The sequence below is a fragment of the Adiantum capillus-veneris genome, chromosome 13 (genome assembly GCF_014529385.1).
Source record: "Adiantum capillus-veneris isolate H3 chromosome 13, ASM1452938v2, whole genome shotgun sequence".
Classification (NCBI taxonomy): domain Eukaryota; kingdom Viridiplantae; phylum Streptophyta; class Polypodiopsida; order Polypodiales; family Pteridaceae; genus Adiantum; species Adiantum capillus-veneris.
In genome coordinates this window covers 114,359,900-114,376,490 of record NC_140943.1, presented here as the reverse complement: position 1 = coordinate 114,376,490, position 16,591 = coordinate 114,359,900, and positions in this window count along the sequence as shown.

The window sequence follows — 16,591 nt, the reverse complement described above, 5'->3', positions numbered from 1 at the left end:
AGCAATCTAGTGGCTTCAACCTATACCCATCAACTCACTGCAATGTGTAAACCACTCCAAAGCTAAGCCTTTTGTCAAAGCATCTGTTGGGTTGTCGTCAGTGTGTACCTTGACCAAATCAATGAGCTTTTTGGCCAAGAAATCTCTCACGAGATGATACCTGACTTCAATGTGTTTCGATTTGGAGTGAAACACGGGATTTTTTGCCAATGCAAGAGCACTTTGACTATCACAATATATCACTGGAGTCTCATCAATGCCAAGATTTTTGACCAAGCGAGATAACCATATAGCCTCTTTACTTGCATCCGACAATGCAATGTACTCTGCTTCCTTAGTGGAAGACGACGTACAATCTTGAAGACATGACCTCCAAGATACTGTTGCTCCAGCAAATATGAAGACATAGCCAGATGTCAATCTTCTATTGCCAACACAACCCGCATAGTCTGCATCAGCATAACCCACGATGGATGCATCATTGTTCTGGAAGTGTAAACACATGTCGACCGTACCTTTGAGGTACCTAAGAGTGTGCATCACTGCTTCCCAATGCTTGCTGCCAAGATTTTCCATATATCGGCTCACCACTCCCACTGCAAAAGCAATGTCTGGTCTTGTGGCCACCATAGCATACATGAGACTGCCCACTGTTGAAGAATATGGTACATTAGCCATTTGAGCTCGCTCAGCATCAGATTTGGGTGCATCTTCCTTGCTGAGTTTCAAGAATGCTTGCATTGGGGTACTCAATGCTTTGCCCCCCTGCATATTGAAACGCTACAAAACTTTCTCAATATATGTTTCCTGAGATAACTCAAGAATACGACACTTGCGATCTCTTCTGATTCGCATACCAAGAAAGTGTGTAGCATCCCCCAAATCTTTCATTGCAAAATTATTGCTAAGTGTTTTCTTCAAGTTGGAAATTTTCGCAATGGATTTCCCAGCTATAAGTATGTGATCAACATACAAAACTAGAATGATCATCAAGCCATCATCTAGCTTTCTTGTGTACAAGCAGTGATCCTCTTCACTCCTTTTATATCCTTGAGCCCTCATACATGCATCAAATTTATGATACCACTGCCTTCAACCCTGCTTTAAGCCATAAAGTGTCTTTTTGAGCTTACATACTAGCTCCTCACGAGATGTGTTCTCCTTAACAAACCCTTCAGGCTGCTGCATGTAAACATCCTCATCGAGATCCCCGTGAAGAAATGTTGTCTTTACATCCATTTGGACAAGTTCCATGTCCTCAATTGCTACAAGACCAAGTACGGCTCTAAGCGTTGTCATCTTGAACACAGGCGAGAAGATTTCATCAAAATCGACTCCCTTTTGCTGTTTGAACCCTTTTTGGCTACAAGTCTAGCCTTGTACTTTGGATTTGGATCACCTGAGGTAAACTTCTTCTTGTAAACCCATTTGCAAGGTTAAGCTTTCGCATCATTTGGCAGTTCTACCAAGTCCCAAGTGTCATTAGCCAGAATCGAGTTATACTCAGATTGCATAGCCTGCTCCCACTTCACCACATCATCTGCCATCATGGCTTCTTGGTAGCAGCTTGGCTCACCGCAATCGGTCAACATGATGTAATCAAGACCTTGCTTGAAACGCGCAGGTGGATGAGAGACTCTAGTAGACCGTCTCACTCCTTGACCATTGCTATCCACTCCCTCTCGAGCATTGCTAGTGGAAGGTACATCGCTAGCCCGCTGAGTTGATTTCACTGTCTCTGAGGCAACATCCTCAAAAGTGATTCTACGAATTTCTATTTCCTTGATAGGTTGTTTATGCATCTTCAACTCATTGAAGATCACATCTGAACTACGAATGACTCGACGAGATTTCGGGTGCCAAAGACGATATCCCATCTCTCCATCTGCACCATATCCAATGAAAATACATTTCTGTGACTTTGGCTCTAACTTCGTCGAAGTTGTTTAGGCACGTGAGTATAAGCTTCACAACCAAAAACACGGAGATGGTCATAGTGGGGCTTACGTTTAGACCATAACTCTTTTGGAATCTCATAATTCAATGGCGCACTAGGCGAACGATTTATAATGTGCATTGTGGTCAAGATGGCTTCTACCCAAAATACTTGTGTGAGATTTTCCCTAGAAAGCATGGCTGTGACTCTTTCCTGAATCATACGATTCATGCACTCAGCAAATCCATTCTGAGCTGGTGTGTATGGTGTAGTAAACCGCCTTTTAATCCCCCTTTTAGCACGAAAACTGTCAAACTCCTTGGAGACATACTCTCCACCGTTGTCAGTTTGCAACCTCTTGAGTTTCTTGCCAGGCTGATTCTCAATGAGTGCTAAAAAAAACTGGAACACAGGAAGAACTTGATCCTTATGTTTCAAAGGATATGCCCACACCTTTCGAGTAGAGTCATCTATGAATGTCACAAAATAGCTGCCCCCCTCTAGAGATCTGGTTGACATAGGACCACAAACATCACTGTACTAAATCAAGAGGTTCAGCTCGCTTTTGACCCAATGGAAAGTGCACGGACCTAGTCTATTTGCCATAGATACAGTGCTCACAAAATGGAAAGTCAACATAAGACAAGACAGGTAAGTAGCCAAAACGAGTCAGATTTCTCATTCCTTTTTGGCTAATATGACCTAGCCGATAATGCCACAACTCAGTAGACGGCAGCTCGGCTATAGATATGTAATCATTACCAATATCTGACACATGTATGGAATACAAGGTACCATGCTTCTGACCTCTGAGTACAACAAGATTACCTTTGTGTACTATCCACAAACCATTGCAAAATGTGGTGTTGTAGCCCAAATCATCAAGCTGACCCCAACAAAAATCAAGCTTTTAGTCAACTTGGGCACATGTCTGACATTACATAAAGTAAAGTGCGTGCCATTCCTTAGATGCAATTTGACATTTCCAACACCCTCAATGTCTAGTTCATAAGCATCACCAAGTCTCACTTTGCCACAAGAGTGAGAATAAGTAGAGAGCCACTCTCTATGTGGTGTCACATGGAAACTTGCACCATAATCTACTATCCAATTCTGTACATACTGTGCATCTTTTGTAACAAGAGCCTCAACAGGTAGATCTACTATGAAGACCAATACGTCAGAGGTAAATGGCATAAAAATTGTTGGAAGAGTCTCTACAATAGGAGCATTTGAGGACTCTAGCACATTGATCTCCTCTAACTTTGCTTTGCCCTTGTTTGAATCATCAGACTTAGAAGTTTCACCGGATTGTTTATCCTTCTTGCTTTGCTGCCATTTCCTGCAATTCTTCTTCACATGCCCTTTTCTATGGCAGTGATAGCACTCGACATTATGCATAGAACCCCAAGACTTCCTACGTGAGCCCCCACATTCCTTGCTTTTGGAGCAACTTTGAGTGCGACCCCTCCGTCTATCACTAGCAGCATACGCATCACCATCCTTCTTGCCTTTGAGAGATTTCTTGCAAATCTCCTTGGTAAACAGACTCCCAAGGACGTCATTGTACACTAGACCGGTACCAGGTGCTAAGTTTCTAATCGTATTACATAACGTATCCCAAGACGAGGGTAAACTGCATAGCAAGACGATACATTTGATTTCCTCATCGAAGACCAAACCCTGAGTGGTCAACTGAGTGAAAATGATATTGAATTCATTAATGTGAGTAGAAATAGTGCCCTCTTCCTTCATACGAAGGTCAAACAGCTTCTTCATCAAGAAAACCTTATTAGTGGCATTTTTGTTCTCATAACTGGAACACAACTTATCCCATACATCTCTAGTAGTTCTTTCTCCAACTATAGTAAAGTACACATATTCGGCCAAATGCAAACGGAGGGTAGATTTGGCCTTAGCATCAAGTTTCTCCCACTCAACATTTGTATACTCGCCCTCTAGGTGCTCCATGATAGGATCCAGGTGGCCTTTTTGTATAAGAACATCTTGAATCTGCTCTTTCCAGATAGCAAAATTCGTCCCATCAAATTTTCGGATACTGTAAATATCCTTTTCACCACTAGATGACATGGCTGCAAGCGAAAGATAATATGGCGATAAACACTAGTAATTCTGGAAAAAATTCGGCAGAGTTTCCCCATAAAAACTGAAAGAATCTTTATCCAAAACTGTCACAAGAGATCAGTAACGCATAAAAAGTAATGCTCTCGGAGCATAAGACAGGCGCATCAACCACTAACTGTGCATAAAAAGTCAAAAGCTGACCCAAGACTGCGAACACGGTGTCAAATTCACCTAGCCCTCTCTATACATGTCCTATGGCGAGGCCACAAAAAAAGGGTAGTCCAACAACCTGTATCACCGAAAGGATCTCAACATTCGAGAATCCCCCAACTCAAGAAAACCTCACGCTATCGACCCTCACAAAAGGTTATGCAAACAAGAAACCAGCCCAGTCTCAGAAAGGGCCTCCAAACTGAGTCTCAGAAATGGTCGAGATTGCCAGAAACAAACCAAATTGGCTCCACAGAAGGTACATATGGTAGCTTCTGCAACTCAACGTACATCCACTGTTAACAACACTGCAAGGTGCAGTATACGTGCTCAAACAGGTGCCAAACAAAATGTGCAAGCAGTAAAAAAATTCGGGGAGTAAAACCACTCTCAAAAGAGCTCAAGCACTATCAAAAGTGCCAAAACAATGCATATGCGCATCAAAACTCCCACTAAAATCTGTGCTGATGCAAAACACTGCAACCTGTAAGAAACCTGGATGTCGTGTATGTATGCAAGAACCTGTGAGGAGATGGATGCCTGAAAAACCCGAGACAATGTCAATTCCAAAAAGTGCTCCTAATTAGCCCATACACATCATCTCAATAACACATAATAGCCATAAAACGGCTATATACCACCCCAAAATAGTCTCTAAACAACCTGCACATGTGTCATGTACCTATACCTGTACCTGTAGCAAAAGTGGAATTGAAAAATATACAACTCCTGAACCGTAGCTTGGATGAAGCTTTCGACTGCACGAACAACTTCGAAAGGGGGGTAAAACCCCAAGCAAGCTATGTACTGATGTGAAGAGGAGAATGACATGCACATTGTTTCCAAGGCCTCGTGTTGTGGACACTGAAAACATAATTCATGTGTTTGGTACTTGTGTTGACTTTGGGGAGGCTTTGTAGGATTCTTACGTGGTTGGTACCTTTATGCTTCCCTGCTGCCGGCATCAATACCATCCACTGTGTTTTGTAGATGTGTTGAGAATAAAAGATATTTGCGTGAAGTTACGTTAATCCAGGATAAGCCCAGATTCACCCTTGAAGGAAAGTGCAAGGTATAGCCCCATGGTAGTCACACACAAGACAATATAACCATCAGCAATCCCTTCGGAGGCAAAGGCCTGGGTTCAAAGAGGTCATTATTGAAGAGTAAGTGGGGTGTTGTGTTGGACGCTATGCTTATATGTGTTTGAATTGATGATCTAATCTTGTCTTTCATCTTCATGTATATGTAGGTAGAGGATCTTTTGGTGCGGACACCCATGACAACCCCAGTTGATTGGAAGAATCTCTGTGTTCATAGCAAGCCCGATGCGACTCACATGTTCCAGGAAGATCCTCACAAGTCAGTGCAAGAAATACTAAAAGACCTTGATGCCAGCATAGTGGAAGGAAAAGGGCCTAATCCTGTTGTAGACTCAAGCTTGGGAGCAGGTCAAATGAAAGTTGAAGTGTAGGAAATACTGCAAGACCTTGATGCGAGTACATAGGAAAGAAAGTGGACTATCCTGCTGTAGATTCAAGTAGGAGAGAAGATCAGTTGAAAGCTGAAAGCTGAAGTGTAGGATATACTACAAGACCTTGATACCAACACAACGGAAGGGAAAGGAGATGAGGGCAATGTGGACTCAAGCTTGGGAGAAGAGCAGCTGAAAGTCGAAGTACATGAGAGGGTTAAACATGGTAAAGAGGGAAGGGGATAGCTGGAGAAACAATAGGGGGGAAGTGATCCTACTGAGGGAGTTGCTGAAATGGAGATCGACCAAGGCAAAAAGATCAACAAAGAAATTCCCGCTGAAGAGGTGGCAGTTGAAGTTCTCTCGGCGGCATAGTTTTTTGGATGCGACATCAAAAGTTGCAGAGGATAAGGTGGATAGAAAGAGGAGGATGAAGGCAAAGTGGATGAAGAAACCTGCTAAAGGTGCACAAGAGGCTATAGGTGCCGAGGATCCCAAAGGCATGGAGGAGGCTTTTGGCACAGAGGAGGCCAAAGGGGCTAAACCTAGAGAGGCGGCTAAATGCACAGATGATGCCAAAGGTTTGGGGGAGAGCAAAGGTGCGGAGAAACCTGATGCGACGCCCTTAGAAATGGGTGATAGCATTGACTCAGTCACTCTCTCCCAACTCCTCAATGTGAAATCTAGAAAGCATCCCGTTTGTCATGCCAAGGGTATAAACCCCGGTGGTCAAGGACCAAGCCCAAGGGGCCAGCTGCTAGTGTGGATAGGGAATGAGTCCAGGGGCTATATAAAGGGAGGTTGAGAGGATCATTCCAAGGCAGTCCCACCCTCGTATCAGAGCTTCTATTTTTGGGGCCAAGGGCGTGGAGCCACTCACTTCCTTTTTGCCATCACTCATCTCTTTTTCATACTAAGAGCCCAAGGAAATTGGCCTTAGGGAAAACACTCAAAGTTTTAAGTTGGCTAGGGAGGGTGACCACAGTCTTTTCCACTCCACACACCCCCTTTGCTACAAAGTCTCAGGTGGTGGTGTTGCAGCCCCGAGGATGATGGAGAAACCCTCCAGTAAAAATTCTTGAGATTGCAGAAAGTGGTTATTGGACAACATAAGTGATCATAAGCAAGGCCATTATTGGAAAACATCTGTACCCGTCGCCATAAGCGAGGTGACTTGGAGATTTCCAAGATTCCACAACACCAACACAGCTTGATTTTGTGGACACCTTACATCTTTGAATTTAGGTTACGAACCTAATTAGCACGGCTAATTATTAGAGTCGGTGATACATCATATGGCTATGAGATTTTTGATATCCAATTATTCTTCCCTTTGTTTGCTAGCACCACACAAAATTGTCATGGATTCCTTGTTCGATTCTCTGTATGAGGAACTGCCCAAGAACCGTTTCTTTTACTTTGAACTTCCTTCAAGAGAATCTACTCCTCCTCCTCAGAGCGTGCTTGAAGTTTTGGAGGATACTAGCAATGTAATTGACGAAAAGAATACATCACAAGACGTGACAAGACGTGACTTTAAAAATTTTGAAGAACCATTTCAAAAATTGGCAATTTGCGTCCAAGTGCTTCTTCGAAGGTGGATCAACTAACGGAGTTGATCATCTCCTGAATCCCACAGGCTACAGTGTCTACACCCGTGGCAGTCGTCAAACCAGTCTCAGCCAATGTGGCAAAGAGGATACTTTCAACAATAGACTTTACAAAAGCCAAATTGAAAAATTTATGTTTCAATTGTATGGGACAGCATCAACGAAAACATTTTCCTCAGGTACTGGTGTTTGGTGGATACAGGCATATACAGGTGTATGCACACCAACCCTCTAAACACTCTATTTTTTGAAGAAAGCCATGTAAATCAGCCTAGGATGAGTTATAACCGTGATGTAATTAGACAATACCCTCTCTACTTCTCTAAGTCTACACCCTTGTAAGAGGCCGGATGACCGTGGAAAAGCCCCTTAACTTTTAAAGTCAAAACCCTTAGTTTTGAGAGGAGAATCGTCATTATCTTGAAGAATCAAAAAGTGCACTATGGAGGCCTTTTACTGCTACAAATTGTAATCTTCTCTTCTCTTGAACTGGTAATCAGAATTTGTTTCCAAATAACACATTGCATTCCTTGTCTCTTGCTCTACAATCTAAGTGTGATCATTTTCAATTTTGATGTGGTTCATGACACATTGTGTGTGAGCGAAATGCATTGATTTGAAGGTTAAAATGGTTGTTTTTTGATGTTTTGACCATGGATAAATGTTCCTATGCTTAAGGAGGACCTTTCCAAGTACTTCTGTTTCAGTTTTCTGCACATATTTTGTGATGGATTGTGACTTATGTACCTTCCCAGATGGTGACAGACTTGGTAGGATTGAGCCCTTAAGTGTTGTGATACCTCTCCTTAAGTTTCGTTGCATTCCAGATTCATTTGGATGCCGAAAAGGCGTGATGACCTAGAGTGGTGAGATTGGACGCATACTGATTGTCCGACTAGGAAGTGGTTGATTTGATTTTGTCGTAGAACGAGTAGCCCTCTGAGTTCACTTTGATGAGATTGACACTCTCATTAAGTCTCCGTGCCCCATCTCGAGTCGCTTCCTTGCATATTGACATTATGTTAGTACAAAAGAGCTATGCTGCAGACGTCCGTCTCGCAACGACCCGCTAACATTGGCGCCGCTGCCGGGGAAACCGATCCTTAGATGGTGAGTAACTCAGTGTACAAAAACAAAAATCTCTCTTCAAGCTTTTGATACTCGTCCCGCTTACGTATAGACAATGAAGCAGTTAGACGTAGGTTTAGTGCTTGGTAGAGACTGGAGTCTGAGACTAGCCAGTGCTATTCCTTAAGAGCAAAGAAAGTCGTAAGTGAAGTACAAGATAGTATTTCGTTCTTTGATTTTCACATGCTTGGAAAGGGTTGTTCCACCACACACTTTGTTGTTATTTTTGTACTACTAAGCTCATTTATGTTTGCAATTCATTTAAGTTTATAGGAGTAGGTTAGGAAACAAATTACACCATCATTTGGGGCCAGAAGGATCGAGGGAAAAACTGTCAAAAACCTTATTTTGGTGTTGAAGACCATAACTCTGAAAAGTTGAAGAAGTGATGGTCGGAGCTTCAAAACTGGACCAAACCTAGCAAAACCTTCAAGATGGGGAGAAAAACACTTGCTGAAATAGACTGTGCAAAAAAAAATTCAAATTGCCTATCCAACATGGATCGCGATCCATGTTCCAGGTAGACATCTGACAGTAAGATTTGATGAGTGTACTCTTGATTACTAGTCGAACAACTTTTCCAAAAGGAGCCATACACAAAAAGTAAAATAATCTGGTCAAAATACCAGAAAAGGAGTTGTTTGCAAAAAAACCGCAAAACAGACACAAAATCTTGCTTTGCACTTGGAAAAAATTGATCAAATCCAAAAAGACTTGGGGAATAGCATCACCATACCTTGTGTGATCAGCTCACAAAGTGTCAGTCCAAAATTTTTCCAAACATTGCATGTACCGTTTTGGAATTTTGAGCTAATAATAGGCAAGCAGGGAAGTGATAACAATTGAAACACTTTCTCACAAAGGATCCTTATCAAAAAAATTCAAAAAGAGGGCAAAAATCAGATCAAGGGAGAAACCATTGAAATAAACCCTAAAACTAACTTTTGTCTGTCCTAAAAAGTTGTAAAACATTCAAAAACCATATAGCCAGCATCACTAGGCCAAGGACTAGATGTGGGACAAATTTCAGTGTATTTTGACACAAAGGAACATGGATCATGATCCATGTTCCCCTGACACAATTTGACACCAAACTCGCTCCATAGCTAGAGGGCATCACAGAGAGTGTAGTGGTCCTTCTAGAGTTGAATTTGGGTGCAAGAAACCATCCCAACAGCTCCGAACTGACAGAAGCTCAGGAAAGTGACAAAATCAACTTAGCCTCCAATCCAGAGGTCCATTTCTAAAAATTTTGGTACCATAATACCTCTTAATCTTGTTAAACATGATGATAGCAACAAAAGTTCATTTGTCTTCCCAACATGGATCACGATCCATGTACCTCTGAGTCAGAACAGAGACAGAAATTTACTATACAAAGAGCTAGTCCAGAATAACCTGGTGGTTCTTTCAAAATTGAAATTGGACCCAAATTGTTGAGGTTGTGTAAGAAATTGTGTGCTACTGAAAAAACCTAGCTAAGTTTTGTCGATTAAAAGAAAGAACTAACAAGAACGGCTATAAGCTCACAGCTATCAAGCAAATTCTTGACATGTTGCAGGTACTAGAGGATACTACCCATCAAGCAATATCAAACGGGAGATTCAAACTATTTAATGAGGTAACTTGGTTTGGATTTTGTATTACCAATTCTTCATGAATTTGCGATCAGGAAGATTGTACCAGAATAGGACTCCCAGCATCTTTGATCAAGGGAGTAATCACTCGACGGAAGAAAGTGTGAATCAGAGACCACTGCCGCCTTTAGAACCCATTTTAGAGGAGAGTTTCTCTGACACTTTGTCTGAGAGATCATACAGCCTCATGGCTAAAGATTCTAACAAGTCAAACCCTAAGGGAACATCTTCGATGGGTGCAGGTCCTTCTCAGCCTGTATTTGATGTAAAATTGTTGTATTTGAAGTTTCAATTTGAAAATGTGCTTAAGGCCAAAATCTATAAGGATGGAATGGACCACTACTGTGTTAAGTTGGAAAATAAGCCGAGCGAGTTTTGAAACCTTGTAGATGTTGGTTATGACGGGGATAGATATTTCGATCGAGAGGGAATAATGTACCTGGTGGTTCATAACCCTTTTATTGTGGATAAATGGGGAATGACCCGCACCAAGTACAAGGAAGATAATGAGATGACCGTTGAACCACCCAAAATGGAGAAACAAAACGCGGTACTCAGACGCACCAATGATATAGAGCGCCTTAACATAGACAACACATATATGGGGCTTTATAAGCTCAATAATGGAGAACAAACACTCTATTATAGATGTGACGAGCCCCGCATCAAGGAATTGATGGACCAAAAAAACTTGTACGTTTACACGTACACGGAGGGTAGAAGTATTCAGATGATCATAATGCACAAGTATGGCCGAAAGTACTCTTCAATGGATCATAAGAAATTAGAGAGATTTACATATTTTGGAGAACCACTCCACCAATACTATGTAAATCTAGAAGAGGTAAAAACCACGACTACTCACACCAGACCTGAGACTGTACCCGTGAGCCCCTTGAGAACCAGGGTGGAGGATTCTTATGGACATGAACGACTCCCAAAAATAGAACCTTTAGGATCGACGGTGTCTAGGGCTTCCATGAACACACATAGGGGCAGTATTGTTCCTGACATCACTTACACCACTGGAATCCCTCCGAATATGACAGGAGATCGACTTGATGAACGAAATAGCAGATAGGATACCGCTATTAGTACCAAGAGGAGATTATGAACCTAGAGGAGTCACACCAGGCAGACTAGGAGTTCTTAAAATGGTTGTAGAGACCAAACGTATGCGACCATCTCAGGTGGCAAAATGTGTACCCAAAAAGTATAATGGATCTAAAGATCCGTATGCCCATGCGTCAATCTTCAAACAAGTGTTGAGAGAAGAACAGGCAACTTATTTCCATACTCAATATGAAGGTTTTGGGTTGACATTGGAAGGTATTGCCTTGACTTGGTTCCGCCAACCATTAAACAGCTTGGAATTCCCAAGTATTGAGCAACTTCTCTGAGAATTTTCTGAGAAATTCTCAAAAAGGGGGATCAAGCATAACATTGTCTCCCAGATTTATGCATTTAGGCAAAAGGAAAAAGAGAAAGTGAAGGAAGCATCACTTCGTTTCAAGCAGTACATAGAAAGATGCCCTGCTCGAGAACTACCTCAGGAAGAAAGACTATCAGTCCTTTTCATAGAAGGATTGCGAAATGACACGCTAAAAAAGGACTTGCACTTGAAGGCATGTGTAACTTTTGAGCAAGTCACAAAAGAGGCGTTGTATCTTGTAGATAACTACAAGGCATATGGGGAGGTGACTGAAGACACAGATCAGGGGACGAGTAGCACCTCTTCAACTACTAGTAGTGAGTCCACAACAAAATTGGGAGGGCAAAACCCAACTATGCCGAACGTTGATCAAATAATCGAGGAAGTGATCAAGATGATAAACCAAGGAAACAGGACGAACCCAAAATGACAACGGCCACCCGAAAATGTGATACTTGTGGAGGAGATCATCCAACCCAGTGGTGCAACCTTCAACAAAGGCCATGAGTAAACGCACAGCGAATATTAAAATGGTGTGCTACATAACAAAAATGGACAAACCATGAAACTCACAAATGTTTCTATAATTGGAACTATGTTAGAGAGAGACAATACGGACCACATGGAGGACAACAACTTCCGTCCCCTCCAAGGTACCAAGTAGGGCCAAATAACGCAATCTTGGGGCAGGAAAAATCTCAACCTATGTTGGGACATCAACCTCTCTTACCCTAGGAAAATAGGGCTATGGTAAGGATTTCTCAACCCATAGAGTCACCTTCTGATCAGAGTATGGTCCAAGTAATTTCATACCGAGAAGATTCAGACAATACTTATGAGAGGGGATTTGATGGGAATGTATATGCTCCAGAGGGACATAATCCATGGATAATTCCTGAAGATATGTACAAGCCCTCTTACATAGCACAACCAACTAAAAACCGTTACTTGGTCGATGAGAATATGCTCATGTTCATGGCAAATCAGGTCTACAAACCTAGGGGCTACTCTCTTAGAGTAGGAGAACCAATGGGGGCTCCACAGGCTTCTCCACCACCTGTAGGACCATGCTATGAATGTGGCAGTGATCATTGGGCTAGAGTTTGTCCAAACAAAGGAAAACGGGTGAAACTTTTTGGATTTTGTGACGGATGCACGACCAACCATCTCATTCCACACTGTCCAAAAACCCCTGAAAACAAAGGAAAAGCAACCATGAACAAAATGGGGATTGTGCCAAGCTCAAGTGGATAAGAAACAGAACTGAACATCTTGATAAATGAGGTCACTAGAGCTCAAGCACATGAGGCAGCAAGGAACGTCCCAGCCAGCCAAACAGAGATAGAAAGCTTGTCTGTTCGAATCCCTAGGAAATCCTGGAAGGCAAAATGAGACAAGATGAAAGCTAAAAGAGAAAAGGAAAAAATGGCATTGGAAACCAAATTACTAAAAACAGAGGAACAACTTCGAAGGAAAAGAAAACTTAAGGGCAACAACAAGATAAAAAAACCATTGGATCTACCATCAGTAGGGTCTGTCTTGGTAGACAAGGTGTTTGAACCTTTGGATGCAATCCTAAAAGCTTACGAGGCAAGCCTAAATCCTAACCCAACCCAAGAGGATAGGTGGTTAACATGCCCTCATCTATGCTATGAGAAAGAGAAGCTAAAGATGTGGAAGGAGCTCATCCAAGCCGCTCAAGCGCTTATGGAACCATCAGTTCCTACGGCTCCAAAAATTGAGGTACTAATCCGAGAAAATATTCAAGAGTTAGAGGGGCGGGGAATTGAAAAGAATAACCTATCAAATCCTATAGACGAAACACCATTGGATATGAGGGTGGTAGCCAATACAGCAGATGTAACGTATTCTCAAGTACCACTGCCAATTTCGGAGGTAGAAGAACAATGGCCTCAAGAGCTATGGGATTAGATCAGGGATAGAAAACATGGAAGTTCCACACTTGTGTCAGCTCCTATCCCAGGAATCCACCTAGAACATGAGCTCTATCCAAACGACATTAGATCACTATATGGCGATGCAAGTACAACGATATCGAAAGATAGTAAACCGCAGTCGTTGAAGACTTTACTTCATTTATTTGTAACCATGAAACTCGATCGGAGGTAAGGAAAGTACCATCTCAATGGAAAGCCAATCCTAAGATGATGGATACTAAAGATCTTCACGAGCTAATGTCATCCCCTATCCGTTGTACACTGACTCTGTCAAAGTTACTGCATATCAGACCGCATCTTTGAAATGAGGTCGAGAAAAGTTTGGAAAAAATGGGGCTGGTAATTCCTTCACCCGAGGATTCTCCAAACACACTAAAGACACAACCCTCGAAACAAACTAAACATGAGCCAGTACCAGTAAACAAAGTAGGGGATTATTGTGAAGGTGAAGAAGGAACTACTACCCTGCCAGTGGAGTACAAAGAGGTCAAGTCGATAGCAATATTGGATAGTGGTGTTGGAATAGCCATAGCTACCAAAGCAAGGTGGAAAAAATGGGGAAAACCTACTCTCTGAAAGACGAGAATGAAACTTCAATTGGCAGATGGGTATCTAGAAAAACCCATTGGCATCTTGAAGCAGATTGTGGTAACCTCTTGTGGCATTGCATATGAAACACTTTTGCTATTATGAATTTTGATGAGAGCAACAATTTTGAAATCATATTGGGCAAACCATTCATGCATCAGCTCAAAATGGTGCAAGACTGGGGTTACGACTATATCTATCTAAGGAACAAGGATGTCACTACAAAAAATAGTGTCACGGATCATAGCTATAGAGACGTAGAAAGAACCCCAGGAGAAGACTTGCACTCCACAACTGACCAGGAAGGAGAAATACCGGCTTGGCTACAAAACAGAGCTCACCAGTGGATAGAAGAAGTTTCAGAAGGTGGAAGTCTAAAAAAGGAAAATTGCACTCTTGACAGGACTGCTCAAGACGAGGCATATATACCAGAGCCTTTCCCTGAAGAGATGTTCGAACCTTTTGGATGACAACAAATACTAGCCACTCTTGATGTTTGTGTAAACGAGGTGACCCTCACCAATTCTGTGATGAGGAAGGGTATGATATCATTCCATTCCAGATGATGGGTGTCAGCCTAACTCCTAAGTCAGAGGGGGAAGTCCCTGGCAAGGACGGGGTTGCCGAGTGTCAACGCATAGTGGATGAAATCTCTGTAAGAGATCTTGACCAAACGATGGAAGAAGATTTCCAAGACTCGACTAATAAGATACTAGAGGATAACGCGGATGGCGTGCTGTCTAGTAGCTTGAGTCAGAGCATCAAACAGAAGGATTGACGGGTGATCTACTATGATTTCCCATACCAAAATCCTCGAAGACAATGCAGATATCGAGATAAACATAGAAACAACCAAGACAAGCACAACAAGGACTCGGTACCTCTATTAACTGACAAAACATAGTACTTAAGATTAGTAAAATCGGCTGACTGCCTCATAGACATGATATCAAAGAAATACATGAAACCAGACTCAACCAAAACAAAATCAAAAAACGCAAACACATAAAAATCAAAAAAAGGGAGTAATACCGAAAAATCAATTAAGTTGTCCAATATGGAGCGGAAAATCAAATACAATGAACTGAAGCAAGCCTTGAAGGAAGTTTGGACAACAGAAATGGAAACTGATGAGGAATCAAATGATGATAAATTCTATGCACCTTCCCACTATAAGAAGTATACCATTCAGGATAGGAAAATCCAGGTGCAAAAACCCAAACAAGATCCCAAGGAACCAGGAATTTCATATGATGGGCCTGAAAATGTAAAATGCATCAACTTAGCAGAACCAAGCGAAGAGCCTAAACCGGCATACATTGCCACGAACCTTATTGAGACGAGGAAGCGCAACTTCTAGTCGATACGCTCAGGCGATACAAGATGTCTTTGCATGGTCATACAAAGATCTAAAGGGGATAGATCCTGAGATTTGTCAGTACACGATTCCCCTAAGAGTGATGCCAGACCACGCAGACAACATCCTTACACGTACAATGAAACTTTTCCCAAGAAAATTAAGGAGGAGATAAACAAACTAAAGAACATTGAGTTTATCTACGAGATTGAACACACCGATTGGGTGTCCCCGATTGTGGTGGTACCCAAAAAGAATGGAAAACTGCGTGTCTGTGTAAACCTCAAACAGGTAAATACAGCCACCATCAGGGATAACTATCCACTACCAATAACAGATCATGTTATTGAGAGGGTATCAGGGAAAGAGGCCTATAGTTTCTTGGATGGATTTGCGGGCTACAACCAGTTGATGATTAAAGAAAAATATCAACATAAGATAGCTTTTGCGATGGAGTGGGGTATATTTGCCTACAGAGTAATGCCTTTTGGCCTGACCAATGCCCCGACCACATTTCAAAGACTAATGAGCCACGCATTCAAAGAATATCTCAGACAATTTCTGGAGATCTTCATGGATGATATTTTTGTTCACGAAGTGACCACATCACTCATCTGGGAAAAGTCTTTGAAAAATGCAGAACGTATTGTATTTGCTTAAACCCGGAAAAATGTGTCTTCATGGTAAGACAAGGTAAAATTTTGGGCCACATTGTGTCCAAAAACGGAATTTCAACTGATCAAGAAAAGATACAAATAATTGATGCACTTCCAAGACCAACAAAGATGAAAGAAGTGCAAGCATTTATGGGGCATTGTGGGTACTACAGGCGTTTCATATATATGTATGCGGTAATAGCTAAGCCGTTGTATTCTCACATTGCTAAGTTCAAATGGACGGAGGAATGTGAGCAGGCTTTCCAAAAATTGAAGCAGCAGTTAATTTCGGCTCCAATTTTGCAAGCCCCTGATTAAAGAAAAATCTTTCATGTCCATGTGGATGCATCAGCCTATGCCATCGGGTGCATATTAGCTCGGCCATGAGAGAAGAAAATGGATTTTTCCATTTGCTACTCTAGTCGGCAACTAAACAACAAAGGGATAAATTATACCACTACAAAAAGAGAAGATCTGGGAATGATCTATGCTATCAAGAAATTTAGACACTACCTTTTAG